Below are 23,269 nucleotides of genomic sequence, written 5' to 3' on the forward strand. Positions count from 1 at the left end.
CTACTGCCTTGGCACAGTGAGAACCAACAGGTTGAAAGGGGGCATGTTGAAAACTGACAAGGAAATGAAAAGGGCTGGACACGGCACTTTTGATGAGAAGGTAGTTATGTGTGAGGATGTGCAAATAATCGCAAGACAACCGCACTGTCACCCTTCTGAGCACATTCACTGGGGCCTACCCAGCTTCCACTGTGCAATGCTGGGACAGGAGGACAAATCAGATCATCAATGTGAAATGTCCATCCTCTGTGATGATGTATAATAAAAAAAAAGGGAGGTGTTGATCTGATGGACTCCTTGCTTGCATTGTACTGAACAAAGATTCGGTCACGGAAATGGTACATTCATATTTTCTTTCATATCCTGGATGTGACGATGATCCCTGTCCTAAACAAAGCGAGGAACTCAGCCTAAGAGAGTTCAAAACAGCAGTTGCAGATGTCCTCTGTAGAGAAGGCACAGCCAAAGTGAAACATGGCCGACCCAGGTCTAGAGTCTTAGTGTCAAAGAAGAAGCAAAGGAGAGAACCCATAACACATACAGAGGTCTGGAAAGATGGCATTGCCCATTGGCTTCACTACGTTGACAAGCAGGGACGCTTCAAAAATGGTGACTGCACAGGTCAAACTCGAGTTATGTGTGGAAAGTGTGGGGTACACCTGTGTTTCACACCCAAAAAGCATTGTCTTGTTGATTTTCACGTGAGGGAAAATGAAATCATTTATTGTAGCACAACATAAAACAGAACTAGAATAGAGTACTATTTTTAAAACTCTAAAAACATTGTTACACTACCGTTTTTATTCACTAAGATATTTTTTACATTACTTTCCAGAGAGTGAAATTGCATTTGAATTTTTCTCATGTTTCAGACAATTTTACGTGAGTTCCAAAACAATTATAGTAGCATAAGATAAAATGAATCGTGAATAAATGGGGTTTTTTTTAATGTTTCTGAAACACGAAGAGACTGGCTAACTTCTTTCTAGGCAGTGAAAATGCATTTGAATGTGTGACATTTCAGATAACTTAACAAAAATTATTTACCCAAATGGGACAAAGTCAGTTATAAATGACAATATGTTAAAAAAAGGTCAAATGTAGAAAACAAGTTTTGGAAATTGATTTTAGCCTTAATACACTAAAATTATAAGGTAATTAATTTTTTTAGCTGTGATTTCATGATTAGTTCCATAGAATATTTTAAAGAGCAGGGATCAATCAGCATCTGTTCTTCACAACTCATGTTTGTGGAAGTTTATCATGGCACGAACAAAGGACATTTCTGAAAAAGAGTTGATGCTCATCAGGCTGGAAAATGGTACAAAACCATCTCTAAAGAGTTTGGACTCCACCAATTCACAGTCAGACAGACTGTGTATAAAAGGAGGAAATACAAGACCATTGTTACACTCCCCAGGAGGTCGACCAACTAAGATCACTCCAAGAGTAAGACGTGTAATAGTTTGCGAGGTCACAAGGAACCCAGGGTAACTTCTAAACAAATAAAGGCCTCTCTCACCTTGGCTAATGTTATTGTTTGAATTGATGTTTGATGATGCTGATTTACTGCCGCATTGGATACCTCAAAATAATACACCATTTATTTTTGACAGCTTAAACTTAACATCTACTTTCATAATGTTTCTAAATGGTCTCAGTTTGACTAATTATGAGTGTTTTGCAGCTTGTGAATTGTAAAAATGGGTCATATAAACTATATGGCCAAAAGTATGTGAACACTTGCCAATCACACCCACATGTGCTTCTCATTCCAGATTTTGTCCCCCTTTTGCTGTTATAATAACCTTCACTCTTTTGGAAACACTTTCCACTAGCTGTTGGAATGTGGCTGTAGGGATTTTCTCATTCAGCCACAGGAGCATTAATGAGGTCAGGCAAGGAGGACTGGTACAGTCAGCATTTGAATTCATCCCAAAGGTGTTCAGTGGGGTTGAAATCAGGGTTCTGTGCAGGACAATTGAGTTCTTTCACACCAAACTTGGCACACCATGTCTTTATGGACATTTGTCCACAGGGGCATTGTAATGCTAGAACAGGTTTGAGTCCCTTAGTTCCAGTGAAGGGAAATATGAATGAATGAACAAATGAGATAGATACATAGATCAATCTTTATTGTCATTGCACAGTACAGGAACTTAGCAACGAAATGCAGTTTAGCATCTACCAGAAATGCAAATAGTAGCATTGTGCTGGTTGGGAATAAAAAATATATATATTGTGCTTTGAATTTCTTGAATTGTTCTGTTTTTGTACATATCTCATACGAAATAGTTTCAGATCTTCAAACGAAATAAAACATCAAACAAAGGCAACCTGAGTAAAGGCACAATACAGTTTTTTTAAATGAAGCTAAAAAAAAGTTATCCAAAACCTATCACCATTGTGAAAAACTTAATTGCCCCCTTAAACTTAAAATCTTTTTGTGACACCTTTAGCAGCAGTAACTGCAACCAATGCTTCCAATAACTGGAGATCAGTCTTTCACTTACTTCTAGGACTAGGATTTAATCATATGCTTTGCATTATTGTCTTGCTGCATAATCCAGTTGCGGTTGAGTTTCAGCTTATGGACTGAAGACCGGATATTCTCCTTTAGGGTTTTCTGGTAGAGAGAAGAATTCATGTTTCCCTCGATTATTGCAAGTTGCTCAGGCCCTGAAGCAGCAAAGCATCCCCACATCATCATATTTCCACCACCATGCTTGACTATAGGTATGATGTTTTTTTGTGGAATTCTGTGTTTGCTTTACACCAGATGTAATCATCAAGGTGTGTTTTGGGAAAATTCAGATGAGACCTAATGCTCTTCTGGTAAGCAACTTGCCACTCTTCCATGGATATTATTTTTGCCCAGTGTCTTTCTGATAGTGGAGTCATGAACATTGACCTTTATTGATGGAGGAGAGGCCTGCAGGTCCTTTGATGTTGTCTTGTGCTCCTTTGTGACTTGTGTTGGCTCAAATATAGCCTATTACCCAAAAACATTTAAAATTCAACTTAGAAGCCAATACTCACATCTACCTCTGAGCACAGTTGGAGATAGAAAAAAAGACACCAGCCGTGAGTGAGAAGAAGCAAGGGTCCAGCTTTATTGTTCCGTTCCACCACACGAGATCCACACCGATGAGAATTCTCAGAGGTGATCCCAATACCCTGAGCTTAAGCTCCAGTATTTATACTGTATTTACACAGTAAATAACCCAGATGTTTCAAGAAGACTATGATCTCACTACCAATAGGGTTAAAAAAGAGCTCATTTACCTTACTCTTATGTTCCAGAAAAGGGCTATTTCACTTACACATAGAATTGAAACCAGGGGTTTTAATTTACACATAAAATCAGAACCCAGGCATTTCTAATAACCCAGAAAATAAAAACCCAGAGTTTTTAGTTACTCAGAGAATCAGAAACCAGAGTTTTGAATTACACAGAGAATCAGAAACCAGAGTTTTGAATTACACAGAGAATCAGAACCAGAGTTTTGAATTACACAGAGAATCGAAACCAGAGAATTTGAATAACCCGTAAAATAGAAAGTGGACAAGACTAAACAATCTAGAGTGACCTTGGTCTTATTGTTATCTCGCGGGGGGCAGCTTGACTCAGCCACCCTTATAAATGGCTCCTCATGGTTCTTTCTTAAAATTAAGGCCTTCCTTGCGAGCCTGCATTTCTAGTTTATAATTTATTTTCATATTAGCTCTATATCTCTATTTTATATATAGTTATACTGCTTGAAAACACGGTTTACTGTACTTCCTACTTCATAATATCATTATATTACCCTTCTACTGTCCCACATATCCTATTATTCTGGTTTTTATAAAGAGTATATATATTATTATTATTATAAGATATTACCCTTAAAATATCTTAATATTCCTTTTTATTATTCTTATAAAGTTATTGTAGTATGTGTGTGAGAGGGAGAGTGTGTGTGTGTGTGTGTGTGTGTTATGTCTACTTGCCCGCCCTTGACTGTACGAGCGTGTGTGTGTGTGTGTGTGTGTGTGTTAGCACTCCTCAGCTCAGCTCGTATATCTCTTTTTGACTTTTTTGACTACTACTGCTCTTAAAGATCTTTAAAGTGTAATTCCAATTCAATATTCAATATCAGTCAATATCCGCCTCACACTACTTCTGTGTGTCTTGGTGCCCGTCTTTTCTTCCTCTCCCCTTTGCTGGATGCTAGGTCTCCCTTATGTTTATTTTATGACATTTTTTATCCACAACACTTGCTGGATGAGACTGATGTATTTCAATCACTGTCTCTTCCTCATCATATCTGGAATTTTATTTGCAGTTTTGGCATAGTGTGTTACTGGGTAAGACCTTTTAACCAACTTCATGCTGTTGAAAAAGTTCTATTTAAGTGTTGATTTGATTGAACAGGGTTTGCAGTAATCAGGCCTGCTTACGTCTAGTCCAGCGGAACCCCATTATGAATGCATTTTCATAGATTTGGGGAATTAGTAACTATGGGGGCAAATTCGGGCTGCAACTAACGATTATTTTGATAATCAGTTAATCTGTCGTATTTCTTTGATTGATCGATTAGGTGGATTGAAAGGCCAATTTTTATTTTCTGAATTTCAAAAAAATGTGTTATTTCACATTCTGCCCAATGTTGTCCTTCAAACTGAAGGTCATGGAAAAAGGTATTAAATGTATCTATGTGGGCTATGCTATACAGTGTGCAAAACATGAAGTTGTGCTAATTTGTACAATATGCCACGTGTATATACAACTGTACATAGAACACAACACCAGGCCTATCTTCAGGGTGGGCCAAGGCCAAAATAATAAACAAAAGACCTCTTGGTTTAGAGAGATAGTTTACCTAAAAGATAAACAAAAATACAAATGAACTTCCCTAATTCCCTAATCCAAAAACAGAGACAAAACGACCCCACTCCCAACAGAAATGGCAGCTACACCCCTACTGCCAGTAAACTGAGTGAAACACATATACAGTGGTGAACATATACACATAAACAGGTACAGGGATAACCAAACTCACAGTCCAAACCAGGCAAAAGTCAGAACCAGAACAGCAGTCAGAACAAAGAATACTATAGCCACAAGGGCAAGCAACATAAACCAAACAAATCTCCTAACACCAAATCACACGTAACTACCTCCTCTCCTTGCTCTGCTCCTCTTCCTCTTTAAATATGGTCGCCATTCAGTAATGTCATCATGGGAGGTGGGAGCAAGGCAGGCTAGGGCAGGCTGGAAACTCTGGGAAGGAAGTTCGGACCTGCACACAAAACATGGCACAATACACACAAAAAAGGCTTCCCATCCCAAAGATTAGTGGGTTGTAACAAGGGGATTCCTCAAGAACATCATCATCAATAGTAGCAGGGCACCTCTTATGGTGGTGATGTTGTGCAGTACAACACAAGCCACTGTGATGTCACATACCCTCTCTGGGCTGACCCTGAGCCCATGCAGGCACTGAAAAATGGCCTTCAGGATTCCAATAGTTATCTCTATCTTGGCCTGTGTTCTACAATTGGCCAGGTTAAATGGGTCTGTGGGCCAGGCTCAGGGTAGGGTGTGAACAGATAGAACAGACAGGAGTACCCTCTGTCCCCCAACAAGTAACTATTGACGTTTCCTGTAATGTTGGTTAACACCTATACATTATTTTTAATGCATTGTGTAAGGCAATACATACCCTGTTCAAATTTATGGCACAACAACGTCTCCTGAAATATTCTTGCATTGTGTACAGACCCTGGTCATTTTGCCTCAATGTTGGTGGTGAGGCGGTATGCATCACACATTACCTACTTAGTGGAGACCAGGGGAGAATGGCATTTAATTGCTTAAACTTTAGATTGTTTTACCAATATACTGTTACTGGCACATTGATGCTATGGAATGACTTAATATCAACATAGTCTCCTTCACTGACAGAAGGCGCTTTAATAGGAATGTGGGTTCCATCAATGCATCCAATGACATTTGGGAAACCTGAAATTGAAAGATAACATTTAAAGTTATTATTGCTGTGTACATATGTATGGATAGATGAAGTATATGCTATATGCAAATAAAAAGGTCTAATAGAATATCATAGAACAGATGAACCTGCCTCTCTGTGAATTTCCTCTTTAATGAGTCCCAGAGGTTTATGGTCAGGGAACTGCACAAAAGTATGTAGGAACCGTTACAGTGCAAGGCATACTGTACACCGGTGGCCCTACATCGTTGCCTTTCCCACATGCTCTGCATTGCCCATGTTATACAGAAAACTCCCAGTGGCAGAAAAATGAAGGGCAATGCATAAAATGTGCTCCCTGTTAAAGTGCTGATCCACGATGTGTCATATGCAAATATTCTTCCAGATATGAACCTGTTCTTAATCTGCTTAACCTGTTCTTATGTTCAGCAAGTTGCTATGGCAACTTACATACCCTGAAAGTTACCTCCATTTTTGGAACCGAAAGTTGAGGATATCCTCAACTTTATCCTCAATTTTTGGAACCAAAAGTTGAGTTTATTCAACTCTGTGTAAACTTACCCAGGTAAGTCACATAACCTGCTTTCTGGAATACCCACGTGCTTTGTGGAATAACCCCCTGCAGTGCTTGGCACCTAATTATAAGTAGAAGAACCGGAACGAAAATAATAGGTGCCTACACAACTATGGTGCTTGGCCCCTAACAATAAGAAAATCAGTAAAAATACGATACAAAAACACTTTGTGCTTGGACCTCTAATATATTTAGCCACAAGCAGTGATCATCAGGGTCCAAGCAGTATGGCAAAGTGGGGAAAATATCTAAAACATTCCAATTTGAAAGAAATATTTGTGTTGTGTATAGAGCATGAAATTACTTGCTGGGAAAAAGTTAGCATGTAGAATAGGCTACAATGAATAAGTTTAAAAGGATATGCTTGGGGGGGGTTTGTCTGTTTTTTTTATTGTTAATAATTAGAATCATTATATTAATTACATACAGGTATTGTCAGGGTTGTTGTTATGAACCCAAGTGTTGGGATCTTTATTGATCATAGCAGATGCAGGTGAGTAATAGCAAACGTGGAAGATAACAGCAGAATATGACAGCAATGGATGATAGTAACAATGGTAGACAATTGATGAGTACAAACACAGGTAAGTATACTAAATTGGAGGAGACAATAATCCACGAGGAGGATGAGAAAGGACCACTACAGAAGGGCAGGGCAGTCTGAGCAGTCCTTGTTGAGGCTATACAAAGACATGAGTGTGAGGTGATTATTTTTGGAGTCCTTGATTAACATGATAATTGATGGCAGGTTTGCATATTTAGTAGTCCAGAGAGCGGGAGTGGAAAGTGGGAGGAAGCTGAGAGTCTGGTGGAGGTGTGACTAGACTTACATGGGTTATATGAGAATGGTCTCTCTGGTCTCTCTTCCAGCCTTTTCCATGCAGCTGCAGCATGCTCAAAAGTCTCCAAGGAGGCCTCTGGACAGTCCAGGGATGTGTGGCATGGTGTCATGGGACACAATTGGACATGTGGTGGACTGCAGCAGCTTCTGGAGTGCCTGTTAACTCTTGGCCTGCTCCAGCACGAGGGCTTCAAAGCACAACTGCAGCTCATTGCACAGATCAAGAAGCACTTGGTGGATTCGATGGGTGGTGAAGGACTTTTATGATCTTGCTGAGTGGGGAGGCTTCCATGGTAGCATCTGAGTCTTCCAGCATCCAGGGTTTCGACACCACTGTAGAACCCCAGTATGAGGAAAAATTTTAGCAGAACTCTTGGATCACTAACTAGGTTCACACACTATGGCATGACTGCATGTGTGTGTGTGTGCGTGCACACTGCAGGCTTTGTCAAACCAACATACTAGTAAGTTGATTGAAAGAAAAGAATGTTGGCATTGTTGGATAACAGTCATGACAAATTATGCAGGCGATCAGTGTGTTGCTTCCATACACTAAATTAAAATAATAGAAATCAGGTAAAAATAGTTTTGCATTGCTTGATATCTTACTGGGGTTGCCAGAGTGGTGGCCATGCTTCATGATAGGGTGAAACCCCTTAGCTACACACCTGATCCTATGGTGTCTCACAGCCACATTCAGCTCTAATGTAGGTTTATAGTCAAAACACATCTGCTCTAAGAAAACATTTTTGATTGTTCCAGTTGTTATGGCAAAACCTAACTACACAAACAATACCGGTTTTTCACAAATCCATAGCTATTAACATTAATGAGATGTTGTATGGCAGTGTCGATAGATGCTGTGATGAATACAAGCTAGCCAACTAAAATAACTCTTGACTGACACCGAGTGCTTTGTGTGAGACCCCAACCCATGTCCCTAACCCGATCCACGACGTCCATGTGCAACATTTTTGTGCGTGCATACATTTGATTCTGATTACATTTGATTTGAAATGCACTTGTATGGAATTTCACAACATTAGTATACGTTTCCATTTCAAAACATTTCAAAACAAATACCATAATTTTGCATGTGAGAACGTATTAGAAAGATGAAAGTTGCAAAAAATATCTTGCAGAGGGAGAGTTTGTCCCATAATGAAGAAGAAGGTTGCAAGGGGAAATAGCAGGTGAGGGCATGCTGTAACAAGAGTATATGGAGAGACACCTGATACCTGTCTGTGCTTGTCACTGTATATTAACAAGCTTGCGCTAATATTATGGTGCACTCCTTGTGTTATAAAATTCTTGCAAATTTTATGTCCACTGGAGTTCCTTCCACTCACTGTCTGTGGCAAATTTATGTTTCTCTAACTGTTCATTCTCATTCAGATCACAGCACTGAAGGATATACACTTTTTGAAAATCTATTTTATTTAATTCTAATTTTGATCTATACAAGGTTCCCACTCTAAGTCATATGTTAAATTCCATGACCTTTCCCTGACCAAAATCTTGAATTTCCATGACCCACTGTACGAAGAATGGTACAATGTATTGCCTGGGTACTGAGCAGAAAAAAACTAACTCTTTTAACTTATTAAATCTGTAAGCTCGATTTCCTGGTTAACAGACATTTTCAGTGTAAAACTTAGTTTTCATTGCTTAAAAAAAAAACCATATACTTATCTCACGACTAGTCTTTCCGCCTCATAAACAAAATGGTGCTAACAAAATATATTTTTTTAATGGAAATAAAATCAATTCAAGACTTCAATTGACTTACGGCACAAGGTGCCGTAAGTCATTTTAAGTACATTTTTAACCCATAACACCGTGTCACGTTCAGCAAATGAGCAAACTGTAACTAAAAAAAAATATACAATAACAAGACATTTCTGGTGCTTATTCAGTCTAGTGCTTGTGGGGAAACAGAAAGGCTTATCACAGAAGAATAAATTTTGCCTCTACAGAACATCACAACTGAGTATGGGAGAAGGTGGAAATCGAGAATTACATTATTTTTCAAAGAAGCTGTAGAAAATGACAATTTCTTCAGGCTGTCCCAGCTTGTAACTTCTAACCATTTCTGGCGTTCAGTTCATTGTAATCTATTGGCGATGGAGGGGCTTTTTGCCAATGTATATAGCTCATGGGATGTAATGAGTGACAATCGATTACAATTGACTTAATGTCATAACAACGAAAGGAGCTACAAGCTGGGACAACCTGATGAAATGGTCATTTTCTACCGCTTCTTTACAGTTATTGAGGTAAATATATTGTCCTTTTTTACGATGTATCTTGGCCCTGTAGAATGCATTTTGTAGCTATTTTGCCTCGCTGTTGTTTTGCATTTACTCAATACAGGAGAAATTTTGATTGGTACTTGTTCGAAATTAAATGTTGGATGCTCTAAGATGGAAAAATAGGGCCCAGGTTGAAAAATACTGAAGTTTTCATTTAAGCATAATGATTTTAGAGGTTAAATGATCTGAAGGATTTTCTCCACCCATCCATCCATCTTCTACCGCTTACTCCTCTTCAGGGTCACAGGGAACCTGGAGCCTATCCCAGGGAGCATCGGGCACAAGGCGGGGTACACCCTGGACAGGGTACCAGTCCATCGCAGGGCACAATCACATACACACTCACACACACCCATTCATACACTACGGACACTTTAGACACGCCAATCAGCCTACCATGCATGTCTTTGGACTGGGGGAGGAAACCGGAGTGAAGGATTTTCTGTTTTTCATCAAGTTCCTTGTTTAGTCTTTTAATTTCTTCACATTTATTTTTTGCAGACTGTCTTAGACTGTTTGACTTGGCAATGAATCTAAGATTCCCTACATGTTCTGCCTTTAGTGCAAATTCACCTGCAGATTGCTCCATGGATGAAGCATCTCTCTGAAGCCGCACTCTCTTCTTCTTTAGGTCATCAATCTCATCACAAAGAGGCTTCCTTTTCATGTTTAGTTTTTCTGCCCCTTTCTATGTTCCTCAAGCTGAGAGAGGTATTGCTGTCTTGCCGAGGATGCAGACATAAATAAAGCACTAGTTAGTACAAAGTTGTCAATGCCCCCTATGGACCTTAAATGGTCACAGACAAGACACTGTGCACTGTATGCGTGTTCCCTCATGTTTTCCACCTCAATTTGTCTATTGACTGAAAAGCCTCTTTCCACAGATGCATTTCCATGTGAGAGCAGTATGAGAAGTGCCAAAGTATTCCACATATTTTCATAGGTTTTCTCCCCTGCCATCATTTTGTAGAAAAGGGTATCTACCCGTCCTGTGGCAGGATCAAAGTTGATGAAATCAGCCCTTCTCTTTGCTACAGTGTCATTTATAATCATCCTGTACTGTTTCAGAAAATCATCAGTCATTCTCATCAACTTGTTTGGTCTCAGTCAGAAGTTTGATAATTCTTTTCAATTTTTTAAGGCACAGGTCTGCATTTCCAGCTGCTATACTTCTAGGATCTAAGGAATCCATGTTGAGCACTAAAGTGTAATGTAGTGGGGACTTCTCTTGTAATTTCCCTGCAAGAGTTTGTAGACACTTTCTACAATCCATCCTGATCAACAACTCTGTCTTCTCTGTCTTTTCATTGAAACCACAAGATGCTTCAATATTTTGTCAGCAGAGAAACCAACATCAACTCTATTTGCAGGGGTGAGATTGTTTTTGTCTGTAACATCTATAGACATAAACTTTGATACCGAGTTTGCAGTCACATCAGACTTTATAAAGTGCCCCATAATTGACTTTATAACATTAGAAAGATCTGCACCCAGAAAAGGAATCATAGGTCTGTCTGTTTGATATAGATTCAAGAAAGGCTTAACCTCTTTTGAAAATGACAAGTGAAAGGCCAACTTTGCTGGCATCACTTGGTCTCTGCACCCCTCTTTGAGAGTAGTATAGGATTTAGTACCTGGGTTGGGGAATTTGCCTGTCTCAACCGCATCTACATATTTCCTTAAGTCTGGAAGTATCTTAATCATTCTTTCTGTAACTGGGACATTCTCTACCCACCTAGTTTTACAGAATTTAAGAAGCATAAGAGGAGACATTTGACCAACTATTTTGGCATAATCGTCTCTGCGGGCAGGGGAATCTTTGATTAGACAATAAGCATTGCTTAAAAATTGGTCTACATTCCAGTCTGAGGCATCTGCACCCTTTTTAAATGCCCCATGCAAACTATGCAGGGCACAGCTTCCTACATTTAGTAGCACAGTATTGCCATCTCGCTCAAATTCAGCTTGTATAAGGTCATGGAATTTAAAATTCACATTAGGTCCATCCAGTGATAGCTGCACAAGATCTTTATAACTTAGCCCCTCTGTTATCTTGTAGAAGACTTCTAACATGTCCTCTGCTGTAGAGTGGCCCATGAATTCAGAACTGAAATAGCGTGTAGCAACAGCATCGTTGTCCCAAAATCTTAAATGAATGTCCATTTGCTTTGTTTGGGTCTTCCTATTCAAGCTTTCATCAAACAGCAAAACATATTCATTATTCATAGACTTGATCCTGATCCTATGGCAAAACTGTCAAATAAAAGGATTTAGCCCCTCCACATTGAAAGCTGCTGGCAATGGTGCTATCTGGGAACAGGGAGACCCTATAAAAGAAAAGAAATGGACAAAGCTGTAATATATTTATATTCTCCAAACATAGACTTCACATATTTTTCCATAAAATCTATTTAACTGCAATCCAATGTAGTAATCAGTAATCACTTTGGATGAAAGCAAACACAAAATGCATAAATAAATAATCAAATTGCACCTCTCTCATCAACTTAACTATAAGTTTCATTATGCATCCTAGCTGATGTCGGAATGTAGATATGATTAATGAAGGAAGAATCAAGTTATCAATATGAAAATGACAATTGCCTTCTAAAATTTCTTCATAATGGCATTTCATCATGTCTAAAATAATGCCACATTATTAGTATACTAGCATACTTGGTTCTACTAACTGCATTTGTAATAATGCATTTCTCTGCACATGATATAGACATGCTGCCTTCAGTAAACTCAGTGGCCATAGGCTATTTTTACTTTGCTGTTGTAATGTCTGCTCAATTAAACTGTGTAGACACGAGGCCATAAAATTTCTTTGTATATAAATGTTTGCAAGCAGAACACACATTCTTACTACTCAGCTGCCTAACATAACATCAAAATGAAACTTTTTGGAAACATGTCCAACCTAATTGCACATTTAGTTGATTAAAACTTTAAATACTGTTTAATTTACACTACTAGTTTGATTAATTTACACTACGGGTTTGGCAAAGAACTCTCCTCAGAGAGTTCTTTGCCATGAGGTGCCATTTTGAACTTCCAGTGACCAGCATGAGTGAGTGTGAGAGCGACGACACCAAATTTAACACACCTGCTCCCCATTCACACCTGAGACCTTGTAACGCTAACAAGTCACATGACACCAGGGAGGGAAAATGGCTAATTGGGCCCATTTTGGACATTTTCACTTAGGGGTGTACTCACTTTTGTTGCCAGCGGTTTAGACATTAATGGCTGTGTTGAGTTATTTTGAGGGGACAGCAAATTTACACTGTTATACAAGCTGTACACTCACTACTTTACATTGTAGCAAAGTGTCATTTCTTCAGTGTTGTCACATGAAAAGATATAATCAAATATTTACAAAAATGTGTGGGGTGTACTCACTTTTGTGAGATACTGTGTGTGTGTGTGTGTGTGTGTGTGTGTATGTATATATGTATATATATATATATGTGTGTGTGTGTGTGTGTGTGTGTGTGTATATATATATATATATATATATATATATATATATATATATATATATATATATACAGCATCTATATAATTTGTTAATAACATAGCTGGATATCTGAGGATTTACATTCATTCCAATTTCATAACGCACCGACAATGTGTCTTAACCATACAGTCTATGGTTAACACACCACACAGAAATGATAAAGGCTCTGGAGCCAGAGAGGGCAAGTTTAAGGTCAACACTGATGAAAAAGTATCTGGTGCTCTCGTATTACTTCCTTTACAAAAGCTGACATTTGATGGTATAACGGCCACACTAACTATACTGACTAGTAAATCTTCCCTGGGATTGCGCCAATAGCTAAAGAAATTAAATATCTAACGTTACATGACGAAAGACAGTTGCAGAGGCTAAGCATTTTTCTAGTGTTATCTAAGGATAGTAACATTAGTATGTTAAATTTAACTAACGATAGCTAGCAACTAGCAACTAACTTTGCCACAATTTCCAAGGTCAGTGATCACTAATGCTACCCCAGACATACACTAATAGAGCTGATAATACATTGTAAGTACATACCACTTTGTTCTGATGAACTGTATGACCAGTGTTACTCGGTAAGCTTCAGACACCACAAGATTTCAGCCTCCAGGGTCTTTGCTGATGCTAAGCCAACATGTGCTCCACTGTGTCTCATTCTGCAGTCATTACTGTTGAGGCTGGGAGTGGCTTCATTCGACTGCATTTCTCTTGGTGTCGGCTGGAGTAGAGCAGTGATAGGCACTTGGTTAACGTTAGAAGTTGATGCTCCATTCTGCCGCTTTGGTAGAGTCATGCAGGCAATATGCTTTTTACTGTTCCCGTGGCTGCGAAGGGCCCCCGCTCCCATATTTGAAAGCTCAACAGTAGTTCTGCAAACTATACATATAGCTTATCTGTCATCAACTTCTAAAACCCAGTCTTTAAAGACCAAATTTTCGAGCCAAATGTCCTTAAATTGACATTTTTTTCCAGCATCTTCGCCTTTGTTAACACTAGATACAGGATACTACATTGAAAAGTGTACAGAGCCCCGCAATCATCTAGAATCACTTTTTAGGAGCGGGAAAAGGATTAAAGGGTGTTTTTAAAACACAAACAAGTAGGCTAACCACAACCACTTTGACAATGTTGCATGGAAACACACACACACACACACACACACACATATATATATATATATATATATCTCACATTTTAGCTAATACATTTGAAAAATTTACAAACAAAATTCCCTTATAGTCCCTTACTTCAACCCCAAAATGATCAAATTCCCTGACTTTCCATGACTGGAATAGACTTTATTAAAATTCCATGACCTGTGGGAACCCTGCCTATAGTGACAGAACAAATGTCTTTATTCAGATTTGTTTAGTCAATTAACAAACATACCTTGTAGTTGGTAGCAGTGCGAATATAATTTACAAAGCAAACAGGACCTTTAATTTTATAACAAATAGCATGAAATGGATATCCAGCATGAAAGACTATATACACAGTGGATCTCAAGAAAACAATGATTACAAGCAATGCAGTATTCAATGACATTTGAAGAAAAATATTACATACCAAAACTTTTCTTTTGTTCACGAGCTAAAGCAAATTGGACAGATTAAGTATTTGATGTTCAGTGCTCAAATGGACTTTTGTTTTAAAAATGTATGATTGGTTGATGATGGTTGATGATGAAAAATCATTTCTTATATCTTTGTAAAAATTATTTAATTGAAATAAAACATCTATATACAATAAAATGTTATTTTAGAAAACAATAAAGATATCATTTAGCAGAAGGAGAAGTAGAAGCAACATAGACCTTCCAAAATGATAATGTATGCATTGTCAAAACAGACGGGATTTTCTATTATCCATCACAACCATAAAAAGAGCAAATAGTACCCATGTTAGGATCCCTCTTCTTCAGATGCAACTTGACTGGGTCAAACTGAGGAATAAATTTACAGCTTAAACGTAAACTAAAATAGTGATGTCACTTTGGACTGACTCTGAATATGGCAGATTTGCTGAACAGCACAAAAGTAACAGACATTTCAGGGTCAATATCTTTGCTGTATAAATGCAAGGTTCAAGTTCAATTACATTTATAAATTAGATTTACAGTCACAGTGGAATAAGAACTGAGCTCTCAGATCTTTATTTTTTCAGTTTTGACTGTACAAATAATTTATTATAATTTTACACATAACATGAGTTTCTTACTTCAAATTGATGTATGAAGTCAGCTTCTCTGAAGGCACAGATTAAAATTTTTCATTTAGTAAACCATTGCTTCAGTCAAGTGTAGAGCTATTTTCACTGGATTGTGAACCCACTATTTAATTTCATTAATGAGAAACTATCAAGAAGATCTTGTATTTCCAGCCAGCTGCCTCAGAGGTATATAAAGTAGGATAATCATGTACAGTAAACTCATTCTTTGTTGTTCAACAAAAGAAAATATTTCAAAGGTAAATAGAACAAATCACAAGCATGTGTTTATTTTATTTGTGACTTTATTTTTCCTTTGTCAAAATGTCTGGACATACAGAAGACATGATAATGATACATTATAATGAGCCAAACAAAATGACTCTATCAATTATTAACACACAATATTGGACAAGTACTCTCTATGAGAGAAAACAAACATCTTAAAGATTTATTAAGCAAACATCAAAACCACCTGCTATTTATTCATTTTTTCCTGAATAACACACATTCAGATGTTGTGATGAAGGAGTTATGTTACAAGGATTACATAACTTGGAGTAAGGATTTAATGGGCTCATAGAAAATGGCTTTAAGCACTTGTATCCTTAATACAAGTGCAGCCTACACTAATTTTGTAAATTTCTGGAGTACGGTTGTAGCGGTTATTCTGTTGGTAAACACAGGTTTCAATAAATATAGGTACAGCTCTGGCATTCACACTAAGTCTTGAGCATCCCATGCTATCACACTTGGCCTCATAGATGGATTCTTGATTATTTCTACAATGGAAAAATATAATTCAGTAAGACAGAATCTTGGATAGAATCTTACCAAGCCACATGGTAAAAGAGTGAATTCTACTTACTCATATGTCCAAGGAGAAAGAGATAACTTGCCCAAATTACGGTTTAATCTTTTGTATCTGTCCAGGATTTCATTCATTTTGGTTTTGTTGTCAACTTCTATGTGACAGGAGAAGCCATAGGCAGTCACAATCAAAAGCATAACCTAAATAATAAAGATAAATCAAGGACTAAAATACTCCACATTCAATTATTAAAATAAATACAATACTCACTTTTGCTACTACTGTGCAATTTTGTAAAAAATAAATACAAATAAAAACGTATAGCTCTCATTAACAAAATATAATCAGATATCTGTAATAATTTCAATTATGGTTCCAATATAAAACTGTTAAATTTATTTTTTTTAAATAATATTAAAGGAATAAAAGATTTGTTCCATACATAATTTCAAATTAACATGTTTTGGACTTACCAGTATAGCCTGCATGTTTCTCTGGAGTAGCTCTTTCTGTTGTTAAATGTATAGTAGGATACAGTAGCTCTTTCAAATCAAGGCTCAGATATGAAGAATTTTGCTCCCTCTTTTATATATGAGTAAAAGTGTATTTTGATGACACATTGACGTAAGCCACCAACATCTTTCCTAAACAATTTTGCATGCAACAAAGTGCTTGCAGGTAGAATCCCTGCTCTGTTTATTTCCATAATGGAACCCAAAGGTAACAAATGAATATTCAATGGCTCTTGACTGCCTTCATCAAGCCACCCCTCTGCTCCAGTGTGACCTTTGCACATTATCAGCAAAAAAAATAAAAAGAAAACAAAACACTGTGTACAGCTGTTGTCATGATCCTATGACAAGACCACATTAACACATGGTAGGAAAGTGTGAATACATCAACATTCAAGACCTTTTCGTTAAAATTACTCTAATTGTTCTGCCTAGCTTATTCGGTTTTTTCTTAATTAAAAAATGCTAAAAGAATATTTGTAGGCCACCATTCTTGTAAGCTGAAAGACATAGCAATGATGAATGAGAAAAGAAACAGGTCACCACTTCTAATCCAAGAGACAGGGGCAAAACTTTCACACTTCACTACCCCACCATCTCTACCCAAATGTGTGTGTGTGTGTGTGTGTATATATGTATGTGTGTATATATGTATGTGTGTGTGTGTGTGTATATATATATATATATATATATATATATATATATATATATATATATATATATATATATATATATATATATAATCCCCTCTGAAACCATCGGAATGGCCAATTCATTTTTTGTGCTATACACCAAAGACATTTGGGTTTGAGATCGAAAGATGGATATGAGACAAGAGTTTAGGATTTCAGCTTTTATTTCCTCGTATTTATATCTAGATTTGTTAATCAACATAAACCATAGCACATTTTGTATCAAACCACCCAAATTGTGTGCGAGCCAAAATATTGGAACATGTGACTGACAGGTGTTTCGTTACCCAGATGTGTCCTGTTAAATTGATTGTTTAAACAATAAATAGCTCTAAACATGTAATCTTTTTTTATCCCTCAGTTTCACCTGTGAAGACTGCATTTGTTATTAAAAAGCCAACATGAAGATCAGCAAGCTGTCTATGGAAGAAAAGCAAGCCATTTTGAAGCCGAGAAATTGGAATGTCCTGAAAAAGAAAGAAACAACTGGTGTACTAAGCAACAAAAAACAAATGGGTCAGCCAAGGAAAACAATAGCTATGAGAGCTGTGAAGAAAAACCCAAAAACAACAGTCAGTGACTGCAAACTCCACAGGGCAGGGATGTAGCACAATCTATCATTTGAAGAAGACTTCAAGAGCAGAAATATAGGGGCCATACAACAAGATGCAAACCACTCATCAGCAGTAAGATTCTGAAAGCCTTTCATGGAAGGGTGGCTCTGGAAATGTCCCTTCTCTCCAAAAAGAATATAATAGCATGAATTGGGTTTGCAAAATTGCATCTGAACAAACCACAGAAGTTCTGGATCAATATCCTTTGGACAGATGAGACCAAAGTGGAGAACTTTGCTTATCATGAACAGCACCATGTTAGGCAAAACCAAACAACACATCACCACAAATCCCTCATACCAACTGTCAAGCATGGTGGTGGAGGTTTGATGATTTGGGTTTGTTTTGAATCCACAGCACCTGGGAAACTTGCAGTCACTGAGACAACAATGAACACTTTTACCAGAATATTCTTGAGAGAAATGTGAGGCCATCTGTCCAGCAGCTTACGTTGGACCAAAATTGGCTCATGCAACTGGACAGTAATCCCAAGCATACTAGCAAATCGACATCTTAATGTCTAAAAAATCAAAGTCTTGGCCAAGTCAAAGACCAGACCTCAACCCCATTGAGATGCTGCGGTTGTGCATAAACTTATGCCCTCAAACATCAAGGAACTGAAGCAATATTGTTAAAAAGAAATAGTGTGCCAAAATTTCTGCAAAAAAATGTGAGAACGGTAAACTCTCAGTAAACTACAGAATAGGTTTACTAGTTATCGTTGGTAAAGGTGGTTCTACATGATGCTGAATTATAGGGTATTTCTGAATGTTGGTTTACTTTCTGGGTAAATTCTTTCTTTCCCATGACTGTATGAATATTTTGAAATTTTCTAATATATCTAAAACAAAAAAACAAAAACAAAAAAAAACCCAGCATGGTCATTTTGATGCTAATACAGTTATCAGTTATCATCTCTGTTAGTAATAAAGTTTACTATTATTATCTCTGACAGAAAGGTTCCATCACATTTGTTTGAGTGTAGGAGAAAATCCTCTGTGTGAACGGAAATGTTTTATTGCTAGGATCTCCCAACAGCAGGGAATCCCAAGGATGAGTCATTTCTCTTTGCTCTGTTCATCATGGTCTTAACTGTGAAGTATACCAGCACACAGACAAGCAGCATTTACTTTGTATGGCTTTCCTGAAAAACAATAAACAAAACAGTCTGCAAATAGCCTACAGTAATTTGCCTATCATTACCATTACCACAATATGTATGGTAAGTCACCCATCAATTTTACAATTCGCAACAGAGTCATCACCTTGTATATTGTGGTCTCACAATATGTTTTATTAAAAATAATCTTCATTTCTGAAAGAATATTATGCAAAAAAAAAAAAAAAAACCCTGTTTCTTAGATTCAGTGCTGTGAAAAAGTATTTAACCTCCCCATGACTCTAGATAGAGGAACTGCTTATTATTACCATTTCAGCACACCCTTTTTTAATACAACAGCAGAAGTGTACATACGTACGTATTTTTTTTTTAAAATTAATTTGTTATTGTGAGGTATCAACCCATCACAACCTAAATTAACCGGTTAATTATATTCTACTTAAGGGGATTACAAACTAACAGCACTTTTACAATTTGAAAATACTATAGTCAACATAATGTCTCTCATCACTCACAAACAAAAAACTAGCTACAGTATCTCACAAAAATGAGTACACCCCTCACATTTTTGTAAATATTTGATTATATCTTTTCATGTGACAACACTGAAGAAATTACACTTTGCTACAATGTAAAGTAGTGAGTGTACAGCTTGTATAACAGTGTAAATTTGTTGTCCCCTCAAAATAACTCAAAACATAGCCATTAATGTCTAAACCGCTGGCAACAAAAGTAAGTACACCCCTAAGTGAAAATGTCCTAATTGGGCCCAAAGTGTAAATATTTTGTGTGGCCACCATTATTTTCCAGCATTGCCTTAACCCTCTTGGACATGGAGTTCACCAGAGCTTCACAGGTTGCCACTGGAGTCCTCTTCCACTCCTCCATGAAGACATCACGGAGCTGGTGGATGTTAGAGACCTTGTGCTCCTCCACCTTCCGTTTGAGGATGCCCCACAGATGCTCAATAGGGTTTAGGTCTGGAGACATGCTTGGCCAGACCATCACCTTCACCCTCAGCTTCTTTAGCAAGGCAGTGGTCATCTTGGAGGTGTGTTTGGGGTCGTTATCATGCTGCAGTACATGATGGGATCATGCTCTGCTTCAGTATGTCACAGTACATGTTGGCATTCATGGTTCCCTCAATGAACTGTAGCTCCCCAGTGCCAGCAGCACTCATGCAGCCCCAGACCATGACACTCCCACCACCATGCTTGACTGTAGGCAAGACACACTTGTCTTTGTACTCCTCACCTGGTTGCCGCCACACATGCTTGACCACACACCATCTGAACCAAATAAGTTTATCTTGGTCTCATCAGACCACAGGACATGGTTCCAGTAATCCATGTGCTTAGTCTGCTTGTCTTCAGCAAATTGTTTGCGGGATTTCTTGTGCATCATCTTTAGAAGAGGCTTCCTTCTGGGATGCAGACCAATTTGATTCAGTGTGTGGTGTATGGCCTGAGCACTGACAGGCTGACCCCCCACCCCTTCAACCTCTGCAGCAATGCTGGCAGCACTCATACGTCTATTTCCCAAACACAACCTCTGGATATGACGCTGAGTACGTGCACTCAACTTCTTTGGTCGACCATGGCGAGGTCTGTTCTGAGTGGAACCTATCCTGTTAAACCGCTGTATGCTCTTGGCCACCGTGCTGCAGCTCAGTGTCAGGGTCTTGGCAATCTTCTTTTAGCCTAGGCCATCTTTATGTAGAGCAACAATTCTTTTTTTTCAGATCCTCAGAGAGTTCTTTGCCATGAGGTGCCATGGTGAACTTCCAGTGACCAGTATGAGGGAGTGTGAGAGTGATGACACCAAATTTAACACACCTGCTCCCCATTCACACCTGAGACCTTGTAACACTAACAAGTCACCTGACACCAGGGAAGGAAAATGGCTAATTGGGCCCATTTTGAACATTTTCACTTAGGGGTGTACTCACTTTTGTTGCCAGCGGTTTAGACATTAATGGCTGTGTGTTGAGTTATTTTGAGGGGACAGCAAATTTACACTGTTATTCAAGCTGTACACTCACTACTTTACATTGTAGCAAAGTGTCATTTCTTCAGTGTTGTCACATGAAAAGATATAATCAAATTTTCACAAAAACGTGAGTGGTGTACTCACTTTTGTGAGATACTGTGTATGGCTAAGGTTAGCTATTCAGTGAACCACTACTTTCCCTCCAGAAACATGTTACACTAGGACATCCTATGCCATGGGTGCAGGCAGTTTTTACTGTCACACTTGTGGGAATGGTGAGTCAGACTTTGCAGGACAAAGAAAATCCACTTTCATTAATATGGGAGTGTACTGGACATGGCGGAGTAGTTGAACACGCATTCACTGCTTACATTTATTCATCTTCAGTAAATGATTTATCTTGTTTATGGTGGCCCAAATGGCCCTGTGTGAAAAAGTAATTGCCTCTAAAGTTTCTCAGTTAACCACTTAACCAAATTTAATGGATAATTCAATTAATTCAATTCAGTTTTATTTGTATAGCGCTTTTATCATTTTTTTTTTTTTGTGATTGTTGTGGCCACAAATGTTTGAATTTGCTGTGGCTTTTTTCAAAATTTGCATTGCAATTTGCAGAGTTTTTTTTGTGCTTTTTTTTGCGGAAAACTACTACAATTTGGCGAAATTGCAATTGCATGAAATTTTTTTGCACAGCCTTTCACAGTGATGTTTGTTAGTAAATGAGACCTTTTAGCTGTACTCATGTGGGACGCATGTGAATCGAAGAGGACTTTGGCTGAATGCGTGTTGTGATGATGTCAAATGGCACGTTGTGATGCCATCACATGACGTCTTGGCCCAAATCTGCGGAAAATTGCAAGCTCTTCCAAATATAGCAGTTTCCTTGATTTTTTTTTTGCAAAAAAAAGCAAAATTGCGAAATCCTAGAGAGACTGTTTAATAATGTACATTGTCCCAAAGCAGCTTTACAGAAGTATACAAATTTAGGATATACATTTTAAATGTATGAATTTATCCCCAATGAGCAAGCCAGAGGTGATGGTGGCAGGGAAAACTCCCTGAGATTAGACTACACAGCCAGGCTTGATAACTGCCAGTGTTGCATTTGAATAGCACTTAAATAGAACATTTCCAGCTATGTGACGTAGTCTAAAAGGTTTCAATGAGCAGCACACTGTGCCACAATCAAATGTAATTACAGAAGAGCCGAGAGAGAATTTTTAAAAAATATTTCAGTCTGGAAAGGGTTACAAAGCCATTTCTAAGGCTCTGGGACTCCAGCAAACCAAGCACAATAATATGCACAAGAGTAAGTCCACCTCTGAATGGCTCAAAAGAAACAAAATTAAGATTATGAAGTGCCCTAGTCAGAGGCCTGACTTTGGAACCCCATTGAGACAGTGTGGCAGGACCTTCAATGGGCAGTTCATGCCCCTTCAGCAACACTGAAGACATTTGGTTTTTTAGATTAAAAGATAAGATGTGAAGATAGTTCAGAATTTCTGCTTTCATTTCCCGATATTTATATGTAAGCATGTTAAAAAAAACAACTTTTGTTTGAACCCACCCATTTTTCAAGGGTTCAAGAATATTGGAACAGGTGCCTGAACAAGTGTTTCTTGTTGCCAAGGTGTGTCCTGTTAGATTAATTTTTAAACAATTAATAGCTCTGAATGTCTACTCTTGGTTTGGGTCCTGGGTCTTGCCTGTGAAGACTGAATTTGCTGTTAAAATGGATAAACAAACATGAAGACTAGAATACAGGGACAATAGGGAAAATCAGTCAGTGCCATTTTACAAGCACCCCCCCCTTATAGATATATATAAGGCTGTGAAAATTTGTCTTTATTGTTTGACCTTTCGATCTTTTGTTAAAAAAAATTCACAAAAATACTCTGCTCTCATGGATATCAAACTATTGCAAACAAAAGAAAAAAAATCTGTGAATCTAAAAAAATCTAAAAAACGAAAAAAAACAAAAACTTTGTTAAATATACATGTGCAACAATTATTGTGACCGTTTTAGTCAATACTTTGTGCTACCTCCCTTTGCCAAGATAACAGCTCTGAGTATTCTACT

The 23,269-nt window shown here is 37.9% G+C and overlaps 1 protein-coding gene across 2 annotated transcripts in view; it reads left to right on the top strand.

Moving 5' to 3' along the window:
- Nucleotides 1-18,038, top strand: part of slc2a4rg (SLC2A4 regulator) — a 100,123-nt gene extending 82,085 nt beyond the window's left edge. Inside the window, exon 10 of one of the 2 annotated variants that reach the window (XR_008387891.1) lies at nucleotides 17,828-18,038. The gene's annotated coding sequence lies outside the window, so the exon portion shown is untranslated. Of the gene's footprint in view, nucleotides 1-7,440; nucleotides 9,119-17,827 lie in introns of those variants that run through there. The other variant, XR_008387892.1, reaches the window with a different exon arrangement.
- The last annotated feature ends 5,231 nt before the right edge of the window (nucleotides 18,039-23,269 follow it).

This window comes from Ictalurus furcatus, chromosome 15 (assembly GCF_023375685.1).
Source record: "Ictalurus furcatus strain D&B chromosome 15, Billie_1.0, whole genome shotgun sequence".
Classification (NCBI taxonomy): domain Eukaryota; kingdom Metazoa; phylum Chordata; class Actinopteri; order Siluriformes; family Ictaluridae; genus Ictalurus; species Ictalurus furcatus.